This window comes from Peromyscus leucopus, chromosome 11 (genome assembly GCF_004664715.2).
Source record: "Peromyscus leucopus breed LL Stock chromosome 11, UCI_PerLeu_2.1, whole genome shotgun sequence".
Taxonomy (NCBI): domain Eukaryota; kingdom Metazoa; phylum Chordata; class Mammalia; order Rodentia; family Cricetidae; genus Peromyscus; species Peromyscus leucopus.
Window position 1 is genome coordinate 61045357 of NC_051072.1, and position 22275 is coordinate 61067631.

Consider the following 22275-nt stretch of genomic DNA (forward strand, 5'->3'; position numbering starts at 1 on the left):
CTGCTCACGTTTATTATTTGAAACAGGTTCTCTCACTGGCCTCTGACTTGCCCATTAGGAAAAGCTGTCTGGCACGCTGGTCCCTGGTGCATACCACTACCACTACTAGTTCAGGCCACCATTCTGGCTTTTTTGTATGGTTTCAGGGGATTGAATTCAGGTTCTTGGTGCTTGTACCACAAAGTGCTTTACTGACTAATCAGTTAACTCACACACCAAAGTACTTTACTGACTAATCAGTTAACTCACACCAAAGTACTTTACTGACTAATCAGTTAACTCATACCAATGCAGCGACTTTTGTTTCATTACTTGCTCAGTCTTTTGAAACAATATTTCACTTTGTAGCCTAAGTAGGCCTTAAAATCATAATCATGATATCTCATCTTCCGGTGTTTGTTTTTTACGTGAATGTCACCTTATGCTAGGTCATATACAAATTTGTTTTGTAAATTAGGTGTATTTGGCGCTGATTAATTTTTTCTTCTATATGTGGTGCTAGATATAGAGTCCACCAACAAAGGAATCATTGTTGGCTGTCTGTTCTGTTTCCAAGATGTGTCTATTACAAATCAAACTACCATGTTTGTGGTCAACTTTGCTTGACCATATGCTGCATTTCTTTTGGAGAATGAACTAATAGTGAGATAGTCTGATGAGTTAGCAGGCACACATGCAAGATTTTAAAAAAGCTCATGTACATAGTTGTTTTAGTTTTCCTTCAATGGTCAGAGAATTGTGTTGCCTCATCACCACAGTCAACATTTAGTGTGGTAGATCTCCTTTTATCGCCTTTCAAAGTGATCATGTTGTAATATGATCATATTCTATTACTATGAAGGGACACCATGACCAAGGCAAGTCTTAAAAAAAAAAAAAAAAAAATTCAATTAAGAGGTTGCTTAGAGTTTCAGATTGTTAGTCCATTATTATCATGACCAGAAGCAGAAAGACATGACAATCTGTATTAGTCACAGTTTTCTAGAGAAACAGAACTGGTAAAATAAATTAGATAGATGATAGATAGATAGATGAAAGATGGATGTAGCAGTGACGCCCACACTACCACCACCCGTTCACCATGTCTGAGCGAGGGGCTGTGGATCAAAAAACAGAGACAAGAACAGCGGGTCATTCGCCTCAGCAGAATGCTGAATGCTATTTAATTGAAGGAGGGAGTAGGCCTAAATACAGGCTTACAGCACAATGGGAGAATCCCGGAGGGCAGAAGTCCACTACTGATGTTTTACATTCTTGCATCTAAGCTGTTTACACCAAATGCAGGATACACAAACTAAGAACCTCCAGTGAGCATTCAGGAGGAAAGAAACTGGCAGGCAATCAGTATAGGGAGGACATCTGGTCAAGGTCAGCAAGCAAGGCAGCAGCTACCAAAAACAGGGGGCCAGGGCCCTACAGGTAGATAGATGATAGATAGATAGATAGATAGATAGATAGATAGATAGATAGACAAATAGATAGATAAAGTAGATAGATTGATGATAGATGATTTAGTAGAGTGGAGTATGGGCTATGATACACATAATCAACAATGTCTGTCTCCCAAGGGAGAGTCCAAGGATCTAGCAGCTTTTCAGTCCATGAGGCTGGTTGTCTCAGTTGGTGTTTAGTATAGGTTAGAATTCCAATGAGGTAGGTTCCAATACTAGTGAATTGAGAGCAAGAGCAACCAGGAAAAGAGAGAGACACTGGTCCTGGCATGGACTTGTGAAAAGCCACTCTAAGGGATACACTTCCTTAAATAAGACCAAGTTTACTCCAACAAGGACACACCTTTTTATTTTTCTCTAACAGTTCAGCCACTGGGGACCAAGTATTCATACTTAAGAGTCTACAGGGACCATTCTCATTCAAGCTACCATATGTAACATATCACCAATTTTTAGTTATTTATTTATTTATGGGAGGTAGACTTGGTATGTAGTCCAGCCTAGAAAAGAAGATTCTATGTAATCAACAGTGTTCTTGAACTCTAGATCCTCTTACATGTGGGAAGTTAAGGAGGTGCCCTCATGTCTAACTCATTGTGTTTTGTTATTGTTGTATCTGTAGTGTATTGCTTACATTTTCACATATGTATGCAAGTATGCTTGCCCTATTGACACATGTGAAAGACCCCAGGGAGATCTTCCTTCAGGAGAGACCCCAAACCCAAGGAACACACCAAAACCAAGATCAGATGCAAACAGCAAGAGAGTTTATTAGATACACAGTACTGGGCGAAGTCTCTCGGAGGACTTGCGCCCTTCTAGGGCAAGGGGACTTTTATGGATCCAGGGGCAGAGGCGTGGTTACAGAAGCGAGAAGCATAGTTACAGGTCCTATTGGTTGTTTCAAAGAAGGCCAGGGTGAACTTGGAGTCGTATTCTTAATTTCAGAAGTTTGATATGTGGCTGACTTGGCTTGCCAGGTATAGTGGGTGTTTTTCAGTCAGCTGCTTATTCTTCAAGCCAGGGGCACATAATATCTGATTTGACTCAACTGTTTTCTCCAAGCAGCGACCACAGTTATCTCTTCCAAGCCAGATGCTGCCACAGCTGTGAACTCCTGTTTTTCTGATTCCTTCAGAATGGCATTTCTTAGGCTAAGTTATTGGGATGGGGGGGGCATTTCATTGGCCCGACGCCCCATGTCCTCATAATGGAGTGGGGGTCTTTCAATGTAAAAGACAGAGGTTGATTTTAAGTGTCTTTCTCAATTGCTTTTTGATATTTTAGCCCTTCAAATAGAACTTTATTAAGTGAAAGAGGTGAGGCTTATGTTTATATTGAACATGATTGGGCTTGAGGTACGAAAGTGTTTGGAGAAAGAATGCACTTATCAGCAGCAGTACGATGGTGCCTTGAGCTTAGAAAATATATATATTATTAGAATGTTATGAGAGAGGAAATGTTTGTAAGTAGGACAGATAGCCATATGGACAGTTTGATGGGTAGAATAGACTTCTGAAGAGTCATTCAACACATATCTCTATCCCATTCTGATCACTGAGACAGGATCTCTCACTGAATAAGGAGCTTTTCATGTCAGTTAGATTGGCCGTACAATGAGCCTCTATGATTCTTCTGTCTCCGAATTCAGTATGGAGGCTACAGTAGTGTACTGTACTGCCCATCTTTATGTGCATAATGTGGATACAAACTCAAATCTTCATGTATGCACAGCAAAATAAATAAATAAATAATAATAAATAAATAAATAACCACTCTGCCATCTTAAGGTATAATTCACCACATTTATGTGTAATTTTTTGCTCTTGCTTTTATTAAATGGATCTCATTTTTCTGTCTTTAAGCCAATGAGGTGTTTTTAATGTGCAGTGTAAAAATACTGCAAAAATCCGGAAAAATCTCAACATATGTTTTCTAAATTTGGTATTATATTTACTTCCTGATGTTATTCTATATGCTTGTCCTGAAGTTGAACCAAAGGTCTAATACATACTAGGAAAGCACTCTAACATGGAAGTACATTCCTCATCTGTTTTTGTTTGTTTGTTTGTTTAAAAGATACTTTGTTATAATTATTAATCAATCATAATATGAGTTTTACAATATAATTTTCCATTATAACTAAAAATTGGTTTGGATTTAGATTGCGATTGATTGAAAACTGTGTGATTTTTGTAGATAAATGATATCCTTTGAATGATTTGATCTATAACCAAATATATCTCTGTGTGTGAAGCAATAATTTTCTCACCCATGCTTTATAGATTTTAATGTACATGCAACACAGTCTGACTAAAATATAAAAATATATAGGGGGAAATTTTCTTTTGTGTTTAATATTAATTTATAGCTTCAATTCCTAGCATATAAAATACAATTAGTTGTTTCACTGAAACTTTTGTAAACTTGCTATATAATTGTAGAATATTTTTATTTAATTTTATTTTAGTTTTCAGTATTTTATTTTATATTTTATAAATTTTAATTAAAATAGATAACATTACTTCTTACTTTCCTTTTCTTCCCTTTACTCTCTCCTGCAAACTCCTCTCATGGCCTGCACTCTCAGAATGATAAATTCTTTTGTTTTTTTTTTTAAATTACTTGTGTGTGTGTGTACATAAAAATATATAAATACAACCTGCTGAGTCTGTTCTTGTTTGCTTGTATATGATTTTATGATTTATATTGCAGAATCAATAAGTGAGCTCATTCTTGGATTTTTTTTGTAGCCATTGCCAGATTTCTACATATATTATCAATGATATTTTTATGTAAAAACAGATATGCTCTTTAAAAGTCTGAGACCCACTGAAAACCACTCATTTTCTTAGTTTCCAGTGTAGGTCAAAATGGCTATCTGAGGGATAAAATTAGGAAACATACATGCTTTCTTATGGTAACTTTCTCTTTTATTTCATCTTAAAAAGCCTCTTTCATAAGATATGTTCTATATTGCTATATTCTCTCCACAGTCAAGTTACATTCCATACTATTACATTCCCCATAAATTCTCTATATGGCCATATATCTCTTTTTGACAGTTACATCTCATTTATTCATTCTTTCCTCATTCATTCACTCTCACATTACTATCATGCTTCTTCTTTTATCTCTCACTCTTTTCTCTCTGCTCATTTTGCTACATTACACACACACACACACACACACACACACACACACACACACACACACTCACCACTCATTGCTCTTTACATAGTTTCTACATATCCCTTCCTCAACACATACGCACATACATTAATTCTTACACTCTGCACAGCTCTTTTTCAGCAGTTCTCTTCAGAGCTTTTCATAGCTCCCCTTCTCATACTCACACATATATTTACATATTCTCTCATTGCTTTTTCTCATCTCATAGCCAAACTTTGGACAATTATATGTTACATTTTCAGGCTCTGACCCATTTTCATAAACATGTGACGTAGACAGTTTTTCTCAGTCTAGGCATGTCATATTTGACTGAACAGTGAGTAATGCTTAGCCATGAATGTGCTCTTTCCCAGACAGAGAATGACATTGAAATTCAGGATTTAAAATAACAGTAGTTGGCTAAACTGTGAGTCGTTAGGGTATGTGTGGTCAATTACTGTGGGGGATTATGTCTCAATTTAAACAACCTGACTTTGATTTAGCAATAAACACCTGGGAACTAATCTTTATGTATTTTCTTTGGGCGGCTTTGTCTATTTTGAATTAGTTCTGAAGTTTAAAATTAGTTGTCTTTGAGACTAAGAATGCTGTTAATTTCCTGTGTCAATTAAGAAAAATATTCTAGTAATTTTTCTGTTCATCAGAACTATACAGCTTAAACATAAAACATCTTCCTGACTGTCTACAGGTATAAGTGTGGCTGAAGACGTAAAACACTACCAATGGGCTGTGGAGAGAACCCCACAGAAGTATGTGGTGGCACATGAGGAAGTTACAGACCGAAAACAACCATTTTCCAAAGGTAGTGACCCCACGGACTTTGCCAAGTGGGGATCTCTTACAGAGAATTATTCATCTGGTAGATCAACTTGTTGAACTCTAGCTGTCTCCTGCTGTATATTCCCATGGCCTCTGGTAAAGCCATTGCTACCAGCAGCTCTCAATGCATACTGATTTCTGTGACGACTTAACAAATTCACAATTCTGCTAACAGTATAAGTATTCGACCCTTCTATTTTTACCAGCATTCGTTATTTTTTTATTGATTATCCCAAAATAAGCTAGACACAAAATGATAAATATTTCATGTTTACTCCCATTTTTAAAGTAACAATAAAAGAACATATTAATACAGAAAAAAGACCATACAGGAAAATAGCAGAAATGAGAGAGGTTGTGAGGTGGGGGGAATTAAGAAAGTACACTGGGTGGTGGATGAGAATATGATCATAGTACACTTGTACATAAATGAAAATACTTTGTGAAGTTAATTCATACTAATAACTTTTGAAAAAAATAAGAGAAAATAGAGGTTCATTTTACTGTTACAAGCCAATTAAGTATTGTAGCAATATTTTTGTTTTGCTTTGTGGATTTAATATTAATATTTTCTTATTTGATTGTACAGGAAAATTCAAAATATTCATTCATTACATATTCATCTGGCTACTATCCATTAACTGAAGCTACCCTGCCTTCTTTAATACTCAGAGTTCCTAATTTTAGTCTGCATAAGAAACAAAGATATCTCCTATTTCAAATCTCAGACTCTTACAATTGCCTTTATCAAATTTTGTTTTCACAGGAGAAAAATGGCAACTCTTAACTGTTTGTATCCAACTAACCAAACTGTTTGTATCCAAGAATGTTCTGGAAAACAGTTAAAAAATAAAACAAAATGTGTAGAAAAAGATTTTCTATCTTCACCTCCCTGAGCATTTCTGCAGGTCAGGTCGAAAGAAGACTATTGCTAAGAGAGCTCTGTTCCCTAGCCTTTTCATCATAGGAGGAGATTTAGAGTAACTCTAGCTCCTGCACCCTCTTCCTCTTAGTACAGAGTTTTTACAAAGCCATGAAGTGAGCCTGTCTCACCTCCATCCCTAAGGCAAAAGGAGAAGATTTTGTACAATTACAAAAACAAGAGCTAAAGAGGGTAAAGTTAAATATTCTCTTTAAGTGACACTAAAGTAAATGTCAATCCTGTGGCATGTTCCCTGCATTCTTTCTGCCTGTCCTCATTGGAATATCTTCCTTGTTTGGAGATAAACCTTTAAAATAGGACTTCTGACCACACAAATTGCTCCCTACTTCTACTTACTTTCTTCTGTCTCTAACCGGACACCTCCACTACAGTCCCTTAGCAATGATTACAGCTGATGGAAAAGAGCTAGCCTTGTAAGTGAAGGCAGGGCATGCTCACTCAATTCTTCAGTCTTGAGGGTGAAGAATTCTCCTCCATTTTGGTTTTTGGTAGCTGGCCTATGGATGAAATTTTCGACAATGGTAGGAGTTTGTGTAAAACAATATTTTTACCCCTTCCTGTTAGCTGTTAGTGTTTCTTAAAAAAAAAAAAAAAAAGGTACATTAATGAAAAGGAAGACTGTCAATTCCTTGATGTCAGTTTGTTTGCTGTAGTGAAGTGGCATGCTTTCTGCTGTAAGTATTGCTTACATTCACCAGAGTTCAGTGTCATGTCAAAGTAGCAAATCTTGCTTATGGAATCAGTACCATTAGAGCACTCTCTGAGGAACTGATAAAATCCTATCATGTCCCCATGTCCCCACCACAAAATATATTCATTTTGCATTGTTAAATGTCTCATAAACTTACTTTTTTCTCCTAGCATAATAATTAAATAGGTAAACTATACATATTTGCTTAGGTAGCAGTCTTTTCAGTTGTGAAATGAAACACTAATGACTATATTCTAAATATAAGAAATTAGGAAAATAATTACCACTATCAATGAGATTTAAAAGCAAAACCTGTAATCCAGCCTCATATTTATTAAGATCAAAACATGTTTTATTAATATCAGATGTTATATATTCATTTTGCCTTCAATAAGATGCTGTAAAGGCATGATTTAAAAACACTGCCAATGGTTTCAAAAGAGAATCTTCAATAAACTAGATTTATCCACGGGCCTCATTAGGAAAAAAATTAAAAATTAATAGTTTTAAAATTATTAATACAAATATGTCTTTTGGGGCAGAGTGTTAATTAGGGTTGCTTATATTTACAAAGTGCCCAATTAATACACATAAATCAAAATATAGTTTATAAAATTATAAATGTATAAATCCCCAAATCTGAAGTAGAAACTTTAATTTTGTTACTAATTCTCAAAATATGAAACATTGAAACAGAAAGCAACCTTTGTGGGACCCCTTATTAAATATGTAACTAATCTAAGTAGAGTATTGATTTCTACCTTGATGCTCTAGTACATATGCACTGTACAAATTTATTTGGCAGCTGTAACAAATTACAAAGTTCCAATGATTAGGAACAGCACAGAACTGCTTACTTGGGAATTCAGACTGAGCAAATCAATCACATGAGTTAGAACCAAATGGCTCTACTTCACTTCTCTGATGATGTGGGCTTCTGAGTTTATACTGCTTTATCTTATGCATTAAAATATGGAAACCAAAAGATGGAAGAGAATACTTAGAAAATGAGTAGAATATTAATTACCAGATAAATGGATTAAGCAGTGTAGGTCAGTGGGTAGAGAAAACTTTAACTATGTCCTGTGAATAAATCTAGAATGCAATGTACAGCAAAATGTCTACACAAGGCAAATGGGAAATGTGCAAGTTGGTGTTAGTGGCTCTTACCAAGCACCAAAACAAAAGATGATGTTCATATCCATTGATTTTGTCATAGTCAATATTCCACTATGAAAATGTTTGTGTAATTTAACTATTATATACAAATACTAAAACATGAAATAACCTCCTTCTAACTCCCTATAAAAATGCCTGCCATCACATTTAAGGTCAATCTGAATGAAGAAGCTGTAACCACACTTAAGAGATGTTCTCTCTCCCTCACCAGTCATGGAACACAAACAGACTTTAGGATTACAAGATGCTAATTTTTGGAAGGATATATTTTCAGCCAAGAATATTTAACTACATGGATTGCATAGTACTGAAAATAAAAGCAAGTCTTATTCAGACATGATAAAGTGAATGGATGCCAAAGCTATCACTCCCTAGTTACACTTGAACCTGAGATTCTTAGAAATTAGTAAGTGTTGAAAGTTTGCCATTTTTGTCACTATGTTTTATGTAGTGCAAATCCTTTACATAAAGTTTTGAGCTCAGTTCTCCCATATGAATTACAAATTTGGTTTAGATCATAACCTTCTAATGGGAAATAATACAAAATACAGTGCTTTTCTAGGAGTGAATACTTCAGTATGAGGCACAGCATGACATGCTATAAATTTATTTTATTATTATTTCATGGATAATGAACCACACATGCCTCTTTGCAAATAAATAGGTATAATATACACAAGACTGCCATTTCAGAAACAAGTCATGCACAATGTTATAAATTGTTTGAAGGGTAGACTTTTTTTCAGTTTCTATCTGTCAAATAATGATAGAGAAGATTTCAATGAGGTGTGGAGAAAATAAGGAAGGAGTGTTATACTGAAAATTATTTACTGCATAAATTAATTTTGTAATTTTCATTTAGTAGTTTAATAAAAGATATATAAGACTGAGTAATTCTAATGTAATGAAGCCTTCTGCAAGTGGTAGTTGAGATACAGTGGGACTATGCCTAGAAGTGCATTTTTAAAATATTTGCTGTGTTTTAGTAGAATTTACTCCGAAATATCATGAGCACATAAGGGTAAGATATGACAGAAATAAGGAAGGTAAGGAAAGCAGACCTTTACCTGAATCAGATTTATTCTTCTCAGGGTAACTGTTCATCTGGAGTATGTGACTAAAGATGGCTTCTCTAAATAGACACAATAAGGTGGGTCTTTTCCACAATGGTTCTTAGAAGACGATTATTTTCTATATTTAAAACTATCAAAATTTCCTATCTGTATGTCAACAGTTTGCATTATGTGGTGGTTTGAATCAGAAGTGCTCTCAAAGCCTGGGGTGGTGGAGCACTTATTTCTTAGTTGGTGGCTCTGTTGGAGGAGTGGTGCAGTCATTCTGGAGGAAGGACATCAGCAGAAGGCTTTGAGAGTTCAAAGCCTCACTTTCTTCCAGTTTAAGTTTTCTGGTTTTTTTGTTCATGGTTAAGATGTGACCTCTCAGTTTCTCATTCTGGCTTCTTTACCCAATTGGTCCCCTACCATTAGGAATGTTACTTCTGGAACTATAAGGCAAAAATAGAACCACTTTGAGTCATGATGTTTTACAGCAACATAAAAGTAACATACAAATTCCTTTTTTTTTTTTCTGAGATAAGAGAGCTTGAACCCTGGGAGTATGCTATGGCAGTGCTCTATCACTGAGTCATATTCTCAGCCTTCTTTTAACTTCTGATTTGGAGAATTTCAATAATTTGCATAGGGTGTCCTTGAACTCACCTTGTAGCTGAGGAAAGCCTAGAACTTATGATCATCTTCCACCAGCTTCATGAGTTCTTACATGCTTGCATTAGTAAGCCCAGCAAATTCATACTTTTGAAGTTTGCATTTTATTGATAAGAATTGATGTACAGTATTTATTTGTAGATACTTGTTAATCACTATCTTCATAAAAATATTATCTCTGATATTGCTCTTTTACTGTGTGCATGGAGTTCTAACTGCCAGGAAGGTATCCCCATGAAATAGAACATCCTCAATTTTCCTTGAATAAACATGTTTACCATTTGAATATAACCTTTTATCAATGAAGAATTTATTCTCTATTCAACCATTGGATTTTGTGTTATAGCTAATCTCCAAATCTGTTTCTCAAACAAGACATTCAGACCCAGTAAATTTCATGGTGAAATTTGTGATATACAATGAATTTTTCAATGTTCTAGGGCAAAAATCATGTGGGTAAGTAAAAACCAAAATACACATTGGACACTTGTCATGGAAGGCAAGTGACCAAGTGTTTTTACAGTAAATTATGCTATGAAAAATTAAAATCATTTTTTAAGAAACAAAATCAGTTGTTTGGTAATTTATATCTAATTCTAGCACTTCGGGATCTATATCAGGTAAAATGCCATGATTTTAAGGCTAGTCTGGGATAAGAGTAAGGCACTAAAGAAATAACTTCTTTTATATTTCTTTGATGAAAACCATTCTAAGTCTAGAGAGCTGCCTTATTTTTAAATTTTCATCACTTGTTGCATGCATATCAGTTATGAATAATGCATATTCATAAAAATTGAAGATAATTTTTGAGATATAAATCATGTATCATTCATTTCATCAATTCAAAATGTATAATTCCAATATTTATTATAGATCTAGTTATACAATTACTAACATATACAATATATGTATTTTTTATCCCCTACAGAAACCTAGTACCTGATGACATAATCTTATTAATTCTAAGATCTCACAGTACAGAATCTTTTGTATATATAGATGTGAATACTATGAATGAGCTACAAACATGAATCATCCTGTATGTTACCATTCATTTATTGTTCCTGTCATGTAGCATGATGTTCCCATAATCTGTTCTCTAATGTATATCATTCCTCATTATTGACAAACTAAGATGGCTTTGCATGCTTTTATTCATCAATGTTTGGTCTTAGGGACACCTCAAGATATTACATAAAGATATATGAATAGTGCCAATATTAATATTTGTAGAGAAATATTTGTGTTAATATATACTTACAATTTTTTCAAATATGTGCCTTTGTGTGCTTGTATTCAGCAATTAATATATGCATGTGATATATATGACAGTTAAATGATTTTATCATATAAGAAATATGTGTTTATTATAGTTATATTCAATAAAAATGGTCATACAATGAAAGGAGAAACCTCAAATATTGTTTATTTCACAAGAGCATATAAAACACTGATACTAATTTTCCTCGAACATTGTACAAAGTTTTTCATCAGAAATCATGTGTCTTGATTGAATCATATCAAAATTTCTATTTGTTTTAGAGTCAGATTTATTAATTTTTCTCTAAAAGAGCTTGTCTGTTTTATCTAAATTATATAATTTTTGGCATACTGTTTTTCATATGACTATGTTACAATTTGTTTTATTTCTAAAAAGTTATTTATCATATTCTCTCTTGAATATTAAATAGGTTTTAATATAATATTTTGTGGGGTGGTGGGCACGTTTAATACATCGGAGGAGAGGGGATGTGTGATTAGCAAGTGCTACAATAATAAAAGGCAAAAACAGAGAAATTCTCGAAAAAAAAAAAAAAAAATATATATATAATATTTTGTTTTTGGTTAATATATTAAAAGTCACCAATATTATTGTTGGATTTGGGCTCTAAGAAGGACTTTCATATCCAAATGATTTATTAGCTAATTATTGAACGGTTTCATCCAGATGGCACCTGGCTTACTTATCCCATTTATGCATTTGTAGAAGAGTATCTAAAAAACACAGAGGAGTCATAGATGTTTTGCATCTCTTAGTAAATTGCTATGGTTGCTTTACAACATTTAAGGTACTTTCCTCAATCCATTATTTGTAGTTAATTTTGGGAAAATATAGAAGTACTAAAAGAGATAAAGTTGACTACATGTAGAACTGAATACCATAAAACTGGTGGTAGAACCAACAGGAATTTGAATAAGCACTCTGTATTTACAGCCTTGGACAGGAAATAAAAATGAGCAGAATGGACCAGAACCAATAATATGAAGATCAGAAATAGGGTGAGTTTTTAAAGCAGTTTAAATAATAATACAATTTATAAAAATCAAAATACACAGTAAAATTATGCTCATTTTATTTCTGCTAGATCTTAGAACTGATATAAATTAAACTATGTCCTTGTACATCTAGGCAAACACTGAGTTACACCTTCATCTAAAACTGATTTATGTCCCTACTTTTGTATTCAAGAGAAAGAATGTATATTTCCAGAATAGAGCTGTAATAAAAGATTAAAGAAATACTAGTTTTGTGTCACTAGAACACACTTATAATTCCATATCTAGAAGAGAAACTTAAGCTATAATTAAAAGCAGAATTAAAATAATATCTAAAGTTAAAGAATATTAAAAATGAGAATTGCTGGCCAACATACAGACTAATCAGTTGTGGTAGTAAATGGGAATGGTATTCTGCTGTCTCAAAATGTCCTGCTCTGGCATGGTGATTATTTAGAATTAGAATTAAAAGATTAGGTGCACTGTCGGCAGAAGTAAGTTTGCTGCCTTAATCTTAAATGCCCTTTTTTGTCCTGTCCCAGTTAAGTTGTTTGTGTGAAAAATGTGCAGTTGGGTTCTGGAGGGGGCTGGGGATCAGTTCCCCTGTGGTTTTTCCTGTTTGGAAAACTGTCTCGCTTGCATCCTGATACAGAGTAACCATTCCTTGACTCCTGCTGTTGGAGTGGTATATAAGCCCATGTTGGTATGAATAAAGAGAGCTGCTTCCCTGACGAACTGAGACTGGGTGTCTAGAGTGCTGGAAAGAGGGGTAAGCGAACGAGGCTCACCCTAAAAGGAGGGGTGGAGGATTGAAACATTGGTACATACCATGGGTAATTCTACAGGAATTAAGTAAGCAAGGAACAGGAATTAAGTCAAGTAAGCAAGGAACAGGAATTAAGTCTAGCACCACACTTACATTTGTGGACACCATAGCTGAAGCCTGATGGGAGGAGGTCTGAACAAAAGATGTTGTAAGAGAAAGGCGCAGATAAATTTCCTACAGCTGCATATTCTCTATGGAGACTTTGTGAAAGATTCTGACTGATAAAGTGAAAGTGAAAGAGCAACTTTCAGAGTGCGAGCAAGCATTTGCTAACCTCAGGAGGCAGAGATGAATGAATCTTTGAAAGGGGAAAAGGAAGAGGTCGAGGTCCCCTGTAAAGAGCGTATAAGGATATTTGTGAAAGATTTAATGGATGAGGAAGAGGACGATGATCTTGCCTTTGTCTCAGATTTAGTAGAGGAGGAAGAGCAGCTAGAAAAAGAGATAGAGGAACAACAACAGAAATTGCGCCATGCAAAAGTGAAAGCACAGTCAGCACCTCCTGTGCCTCTATTGTCTTGACCTCCACCAAGAAATCCTCATTGGATAGGGGAGGAAAAAGAATCAAAGGACAAATATGGGCAAAAAGGGGGTGGGGGGCGGTGCGGCATGAAACATATCCAGTCATTGAAACTCAGAATCAAGCTGGACAGGTGATCCAGGAGCATATTCCTTTAACTTTAAAAGATGATGCCTCAGGGAGAAGCTGAGCCATTATGGAGTTTAGTAAGAAATCCACCTGTGTTACTGCCTATGAGTATTGATAGCCCTGTTTTTCCTGCTGTATTTTCTTCTAATTGGACAATTGGTACTGCTGCCAGCAATGTAAAACTCCAAGACAGCTGGTAAGAATAATACCAATGAAATCTCCTTGAGTCTGAAAGGCAGTTTTCATGATTGCCTAGTCCTGAGTAGCAATGGCATGACTTTTAATGGAACTGCTTTTTGGAATGCATCATCTAGTTTTGAAGAATCCATCAATATTAATTCTACACATGCTTTCCCTATTACTTCCATGCCCTGTGTAACTGCTCCCTTCCCCTTTTGTTGTTAGGAATGGTGATGTGGGAGGGGAGGGATTACTAAACTGTTCACTTCTAAATTGTAGCTTGAATAATTGCTGGAGTGCAAAATGGTCCCATGCAGTGGTTGTGAGAATACCTGCATTTGCAGTGATGCCTCTGGAGAGTCCTTCTGATCAGTTTCTGTTGCAACTGAAGAGGACAAGAAGAGACTCTGGCATTACTGCCACGATTTTTGCAGCTGTGGTTGCATCTGCTATTGTTGCTACAACTGCTGGGCTTGCATTATCTCAGACTGTTCGACAGGCTGCTGCCTTTATCAACACATTATCTGAGAGGGTGTCTGGTGCCTTGGACATTCAGCAAACATTAAATGGACAATAACACTTTGGAATTCTGATGCTTAATCAGCAAGTAGCACTGTCACAAGAACAAATAGATATGTTGTGGATACACCGACATATGTTATGTACTTATGGAATGTCAGAAGTTTGTATAATGGAACATTTTGAACTATACAATTCAGTTAGCACATGCCATTGTAAGGATTAACGAAACTAGAGTTGTTCCTGTAAATGAGCAGATCTGGTCATTAATATCTAAAGCTGCTGGGTGGATTACTAGATGGGCAGGGTGTGTTTCCCTCTTATTAATCTGTGCAGGCGTATGGGAATTGGGTTATTTCTGCTATGCCCATGGCAACGCCAGTTCACTCGACACAGACAGGTAACCAAGCAAGCCCTTCTGGTCATGTCACCCTCTGAATCTGCACAAGTGTGGTTACAAATGTTGGACAGATAGTACCCAGAGACGGGCAACTCCTGTGGTCCTCATGTGACCTAAGGCAGGGGGCATAAGGGCAGCCCAAGTGACAGGTAAGTTTGGGGATTGCAACAGGTGACCTAAGACAGGGGATATCTGATCTTCCACAGGCTGTTCTAGCTGATGTGTTCCTTTTAAAAATAAAAAGGGAGGACATGTCGGCAGCAGTAAGTTTGCTGCCTTAATTTTAAATGCCCTTTTTTTGTCCTGTCCCAGTTAAGTTGTTTGCATGAAAAATGTGCAGTTGGGTTCTGGAGGGTGCTGGGGATCAGTTCCCCTGTGGTTTTCCCTATTTGGAAAACAGTGTCCAGCTTGCCTCTGGATACAGAGTAACCATTCCTTGATCCCTGCTGTTAGAGGGGTATATAATCCCATGTTAGTATGAATAAAAAGAGCTGCTTCCATGACGAACTGAGACTGGGTGTCTAGAGTGCTGTTTAACCTCGGTGTCCCTCGCCAGATTTCATGCTCCAGCTGCTCAGGTCGCGCCAGTGCACAAAAAATAATTTGACTTTCATCCTTTTATTAAGCAGAAAGTAATCATGCCATTTGAGGCTCTATAGAAACAGTTTAGTGGTTATGAAATCATACTGCTCTTTTACTAGACCCTTGTTCATTTCCCAGAATTTACACCATGCAACTCATCACATTCTGTATCTCCAACTTGAGCTAACATGATGCTTCTGGCCTCCACCTGCACCTGCACCTTCACACACACACACACACACACACACAGAGAGAGAGAGAGAGAGAGAGAGAGAGAGAGAGAGAGAGACTTATTTTAAATGTTACAGAAAAAAAATGCCAAGCAATAAATATTCTTAGCTGTGCAGTAGTGGTGCATACATTTAATCCAAGCAGTCAGGAGGCTGAGTCAGGGAGATTTCAAGGATGATTACTGCACTGGAGACCAGTTATCTCTTTTTCTGTTATTTTTTGGGTGTTTAGTAAAACATTTTAAAGTCTAATTGCTTTCAGTAATATTTTATAGTCAATGACAATTCTGTGGGTCATGGATTGGGACAGAATTCATATGGGTGACTATTCCATTCCACACAGCAAAGGTCAATATTATGCAGTGGTATTGAGCAGGTACTAACAGTTCCTTGAGGACAGAAAATAGTTTCATTGATGTTTTTATGTATTTTGTTAGATTTATCTAGTCCTATCCAGCTTTTCTCAGTGTTTATCTATAGTTGCTGCTTGGAGATTTGTGAAGACATTATAAAATATTCCGACTTTCAAGAGATGGTGCTTTACTTCCTTTGAATCTTGTAGCGAAAGAACTCATGGAACTGTTCATAACTCTTTCCCTTAGAAATCTTGTATAGAATCTATGACAGTATGAGAGCAAGCTATCAGGACAGAGGCAGCCAGATGTTCCACTGGGGGATGAGCCCTCCACAGACAGCTGTTCTCCATACTTGGATCTGTTTCATTTCACTGTAATGTTCTTAATCTGCTGAAAATAGAAACTCCTTTATTGAGCAGAAAGCAACACTTAGATATCAGTTTAGCAAAATGAAACTAGTAGGTTTGCCTCTGGCATTGGTGACCTCTCCAGCCATGGGCAGTTAACAGGGTTTAACAGTATGAGGCACAAGTTCCCTAATATTAAGAAAACTTTAAATCCAATTAGACCGTGGGTGGTTATCCTCAAGGATTTATGGCTAAGAATATGGACAAAAATAAGAAACTATTTGGCACATTGTGCATTTGAGTTGGGAACTGCCATGTTGGAAGCATAAATACCTTCTTCCATGTTCATATCACTATAGGTTATAGTTACAGCAAGCAGAACTAGCACTTGTATCATTTCTACTATACATATTATTGATACTTACAGTTATTTAATCTCTCAATCACTGTTTCTTTTGGGAACTTCTATTTTTTCTAGATTCTAACGCAAGGCTTTTCTAGAATTTACCGGCAACTTTCTAAGGAATCTCCTATTTTATTTTGCTCTCTTGTCTTAAGTACAACATTGTATCCCCATTTCTCCATATCACCAATTTTTTTCAGATTATTTGCTAGTTGTTAATGACCTCAAATCCTCGTGCCTTGCACTCACTGAGCACTTTTATATAGATCATGCTTCTTCTCAGAACTGGGGCCAGAGCTCTGTGGTGGGACTCTCCTGTTCTACTCACTGTCCTTTGCTCTCATCAGCTGTCATTCGTTTGTCAGCTATCTTGCTCAGACAGTATAAAATGGCTCCCCCTGCATGACCAGCAATTAGGTGGAGCTCCCGGTAATGAAAACTGAAACATCCTCCTGGAAAATACCCGTATAAAGCTAACTTAACATTTCTCTCACTATTTTCTGTTAATCAATAGACTAATCACTGAAAAGAAATAATTAAACAGGAGCACATTACTTCCATCACTTAAAGCAAAGGTTGTCAAATGATTGGTGGCATTTTTAAGTCAAAATAGTTCCTATATTTACAAAACTTCAAAATATTCAAATTATAATTAGAAGGGAAGGTAACATTACAAAAGCTTTATGACTTTTTTTCTGATAACAGCTTACTCACTATAATTAATTTATTTATATAACATAAGCAAAATAATTGTTACCTATTTCATTATAGCTCTGGCTAATGGGTAATGGTAGTGATGGCATAATTTAGATTTTTATGAAATTAAAACTATTTTATTTCTATTTAGAGTTTAACATCTGGAAAAAATGAAACTAATTAATATGATATTGAAATCAGTAATTTTTTTATGAATCTCCACTTGTAGGACTAGAGGACATGCTCTATTTTCCAGCTCACTGCATTAACCAAGCATTTCTAAGCTCCAGGCATGAAGCAAGGGAGTGCCGAGCACTAAATCACCATTAGAGCAGGATGGATATTATCGAATTTCTGGAGGAAGAATAAATTATAGTCTACGATACATGTTATGGTTGAGTTTAAGGAGATGAATTTTAACTATTTTATGAATTGCCTAGGGACATCCAATAAGTTATCTCTAATATTCAATTTTGATTAATTCTTTTTCTGAAATAGTAACTCTTTTAATTTCCAAAAGCCTTTAGTAAAATTGGCTCCAGCATATTTACATGCTACTAGAATCTATTAGAGCAGTCTTTGGGAGTTGAATTTATATTTTCTATTTTCACTTCTTAGTCAGACTTCTTTTCCAGATTTACTTCACACTAACCCTGCCTGATGTAGTGGCACTCACCTATAATCCCAGTATCAGGTAGCTGAGGCAGGAGAACCAGCCTTAGCTACATTGCCAAGTTATCCCAGGCTATGAACAATATTATATAAAAATTAAAACACTTTAAATAAATTAAGTATAATAAAAAGTTCATTTTACTTTCAATTTTTAAAAATAAATTCCAGGAGCCCAATCAACAAGAGAGAGGAAGGATTCTATGAGCAAGGGACATTGAGATCATTATGGGAAAACATACACAGATGGTCAGCCAAAGTAGTCGAAACGCATGAACTGTGGACCAATAGCTGAGGAGCCCCCATGGTACTGGACTAGGCCCTCTGGATACACGAGATAGCTGTTTAACTAAAACTGTGTAGGGGGTCCCCAGGCAGTGGGATCGGGACTTATCCCTAGTGCATGAGCCCAGTTTTTGGAGCCCAGTGCTTATGGTGGGAGACTGTGTAGCATTGATGCAGGGAGGAGGGGTTTGGAACTGCCTCAACTGAATGTATGACGCTCTGCTGACTCCCCATGGGAGAACTTGCCTCGGAGGAGGTGGGAAAGGGGGGTGGGTTGGGGAGGGAAGGCTGGGGGTGGGAGGAGGGAGGAGAGGGGAATCTGTGGTTGGTATGTAAAATGAATAGAAAATCTCTTAATAATAAAAAAAGAGAAAAAAATTCTTGATAAAATTTACTTTGAAAAGCCATTGATATTATAAGCAATGGATATAGTGTCCATTGAAAGTTATTTATTGAAAATGCAATAAATAATACATTCAATAAAGCATAATGTTAATTATTCAAAATAAAAGAACATCTTTAATTTCTCTGAATCAAAGAATATGCTATGATTTTTAAAGGCTTATAATTGGTGCCCAAGAACCCAAATTCATCAAGGTAGCATTTATTTTACACAATGCAGAAACTAGACATATTAAATCAGTCTTAGCTATTCCTCACCTTGTGGAGATTTAGCCACAGCTTAGTGATTAATATGTCTGTAGAGAAGTCAATAGGAGGCCTCTATTAAATCTGATTATTACTATATCAAATAAATGGCTCATTTATCAGCCTTTGTGCACCCTGGCTATGTCTGCATGCATGTTGGAGAAAGATAATTACACTATGCTTGGAACAACAAATTGGTTTCTTTTTGCTAGTTTTATAATTAGGGGGAAAATATCTGGTAAGATGGATAAAAGTTCTCAGGTTAAAAAAAATTTATTTTCAAACCCAATAAAAAAAGCAGCCCAATAAACAGAGTTTGTGAAGCTTATTATTATATTCCTTACAAATAAAAAATTACAACATATACATGTGTGTATATACATATATACTTATAATTAACTTACTCCAACATGATTGAAATTATTTATGGGTCATTTAAAAATATTATTTATTGAGTAAATATATAGTGCATTGATGCATCATTTGTTCAAACATAGGCAGGCTCACTTTAAAGATTTTATAAGAAATTGTTCTGCTTTGAAATTACTTCATTCATAGGTATGTAAGAATATACATACATAAATTTCTGTGTTTTTCATCTATTGTGAAAACATCTGTACTTTAAAAATACATTTTATTTTTTAATAAAGGCTATTGCCAATGCTCTTGATTACTCCCTAGAACTTGATTGTGATGTTCTATTACTGAAGATGCCACATATTTGAGTCTTAACAGCTGAAGAAATAAAGTTAATGTAGACCAGAAGTTCCATCCCTACTCATTGCCTTTCAGAGCTCTGGGAGGTGTTATGCACAATACCGGAGGAGAAAATTAATCATCAACCTTACCCAGATGGGAGTTCTGCAAGCTATAATAATATCTGGCCTGCTAAGACATACTCATGGACATAATAATGGTAATGGTGTCATGAGAGTAAACAACCACTTTCCTGCTTGAACTTAAGACCTGCTCTATAAGATGAAACTCATACCTGGAACTGTTGTCCTTTTTTTAAATGGTTGCTGCATTTTAAGCCACAGCTGTCTGAATCAGCCACTGCAGCTCTGCTGCTACCCACAGCAGTTAGGCCACACCCCTTCTACAAAGATCATAAGACTAAGGGATAGAACTACTATTATGATTTTGCTAAATGGACATAAAATTAAAGCAACTTATAATGACTTATACACCCAGATTAATGAATTTCCTGATCCTCATCAGAGAACCTTTTTTCTCCTTACATTAGATGTCACAAAGCATAGAAAATTATAACTGGTCAAGGTCCAGAGGATAAGAGATTATCAAACGCTCATACCTAAACAAGGCATCTATATCACATCCCCCTCTTCTCAAGGATCAAGGAATCATTGCAAAAAAAAAATCAGAAAGAAAAGGACCAGAGAGTGATAGATTAACTACAAGGAAATAGAATCTCCCACACTCAAAAGGGCAGTTGTATATATGAGCTCATAGAGCCGTAACATTATGCATAAGACTTGCAAAATCTCAAGTCAGATAAAAGTCCCACCAATAACTGCATAGTCATTGACATTTGATAGCTCCTAGGAGAGGGAGAATCAATTTTTCTTTTAATGGTATTGTCTTAGCTAGGGTGCAACACCATGACCAAAAGCAACTTGGACATGAAAGGGTTTTAATTGGCTTACATATGTCAGTCACAGTCCACTAAAGGAACTCAAGGTGGGAATGAAAACGGCAAGAACTTGAGGCAAGAGCTGATGGAGAGGCCATGGAGGAGTAACTGCTTGGTGGTTTGCTCATCATGGCTTGCTCAGCTTGCTTTCTTTCAAAACACAGGACTGCAAGCCCAGGAGTGGACTCACCTACAAAAGGTTAGCCTCTCCCACATCAATCACTCATTAAGATAATGCTCTACAGGTTTGTCTACAGCTTGTTCTAAGTTAGGCATTTTCTCAATTGGTGCCCTTTACTCAAATGACCCTAGCTTGTGTCATGTTGACATAAAACTAGCCAGCACAAGTTGACCCTTCTCAACTTGACACACCAACACATCACTTTTCAATAAAACCTTTTTCTTTTTCATTTGTTCCCAATATGGCATATTAATATTAATATCAAAATATAAGTAATAAATCACTTTAAAATTGCATAGTCTTTACAAATTCAAACACTTTAAAAGAACAACTTCTTTAAAATATTTTTTTGAAAAATCCAAATTCTCTTTAAGAATTCAAACTCTCAGCCGGGTGGTGGTGGCAGCAGCGGCAGCGGCGGTGGCGGCACACGCCTTTAATCCCAGCACTCGGGAGGCAGAGCCAGGCGGATCTCTGTGAGTTCGAGGCCAGCCTGGGCTACCAAGTGAGTCCCAGGAAAGGCACAAAGCTACACAGAGAAACCCTGTCTCGAAAAACCAAAAAGAAAAAAAAAAAGAATTCAAACTCTCTACTGTGGGCTTCTGTAAAATAAAAAATAAGTTAAATACTTTTTTTTTTTTTTTTTTTTTTTTTTTTTTTTTTTTTTTTTTTTTTTTTTACTTCCAGAGGGAAGAAGCATAGCACAGCTACAATCTTAAACTAAGTTCCAACTGTGTCCAACAACTCAGTGCTTAATGTCTGGGATCCAATCATGCCCTTCTGGGCTCCACCAAAGGACATGTGTCACATATCTGATTCTATACTGCCGGAGACGGAATATGAAAAGCCTCACATGTTGCCAGTGGGATCTGACCCGAAGGTACTCAAGTATGAGGACATCAATCCCTCCGGACCTGTCCCACTGGATATTCTACTAAGCCTGCCTTCTGTGGGTCAGGGAGAAAACAACCCTTGTGTCCCAAGGGCAGACTCTATGGCATATGCATGTCATGTTCTCACCCATCCAACTGTCACTAGTTCTTGTAATCCTCCTACTCCATTTGCTCTTCATGATTTTCTCTTTCTCTCTCCTTCCATGGTTTCCATGACATTAGAAATGATATTGAGATTGTGACAATGGCAGGAGTTAAAGCTGCTCTGCAGGTCATGGAAAAACCCAGAAGGCTGGTGGCAGAAAACTGTAGATGGAGTGACATGTAGATAGGATAAAAGACAAGAGTTGTCCAGAACTAGTTAGAAGACAACTTGACGAATTACAGAGAGATGAAGGACGAGAGGAAGCTGACAGTCTGGTACCTTAAACCAATGCTTGTATTTCTGTGCTTTCTGAGAAACCTCAAGTATATGGTCTTT